Source organism: Seriola lalandi, unplaced genomic scaffold, assembly GCF_002814215.2.
Source record: "Seriola lalandi dorsalis isolate HSWRI2012SDOR001 ecotype SW California unplaced genomic scaffold, Sedor1 jcf7180002054896, whole genome shotgun sequence".
In the NCBI taxonomy this organism is placed as follows: Eukaryota; Metazoa; Chordata; class Actinopteri; order Carangiformes; family Carangidae; genus Seriola; species Seriola lalandi.
In genome coordinates, this window is record NW_019525448.1 from 328,671 (window position 1) to 329,224 (window position 554).

At 42.8% G+C, this 554-nt stretch overlaps 1 protein-coding gene across 2 annotated transcripts in view; it reads right to left on the reverse strand.

Moving 5' to 3' along the window:
- The window catches only part of LOC111672214 (fibulin-2-like), a 25,129-nt gene that overhangs the window by 23,882 nt on the left and 693 nt on the right, over positions 1 to 554 (reverse strand). The gene's annotated exons all lie outside the window — the stretch shown is intronic.

The window sequence follows — 554 nt, forward strand, 5'->3', positions numbered from 1 at the left end:
ATGGCCTATGTCAAAAGTGTGACTCTTTTGTTGAGTTTTTTGTGTTTCCTGAAAAACCTGAAAAAATGACTTAGGCCATTATTTTAAGAGGGTGTCGATATGTAAGGTGATTGCCAAGGAGTGTGTAACCCTGACCCACCATAACACTGGGTTTTGTCAACAATCTTTTATGTAGCTGTACCCTCATAATGTACCTCATGGAGAGGCCTTCATGCCCATGAAATACATGAATTAGAAAATTTAGGAGGGGCAGCTTATTTCATGTCAAACTACTTAACACGAGTAAAAAAAAACAATCCTGTGTGTTCCAGCTTGTGCAGGCCATCATCAGTGTTCAGCATTTGAATCTGAGTACAATCAGGTGTTTTCAGGGTTCTGAGTAGATATACATCTGTAGGCTCTGGCCTCTGTGCAGGGCTTCATTTCCACTGAATTGTTGGCTCAGAGCTGCCCTCTGTGTGCATACCTGTGCTTGTGCATGAGTTTCTGCATGTGTGTGTGGTTCTTTGTGTGTGTGTGTGCGTGTGTGTGTGTGTGTGTGTGTGTGTGTGTGT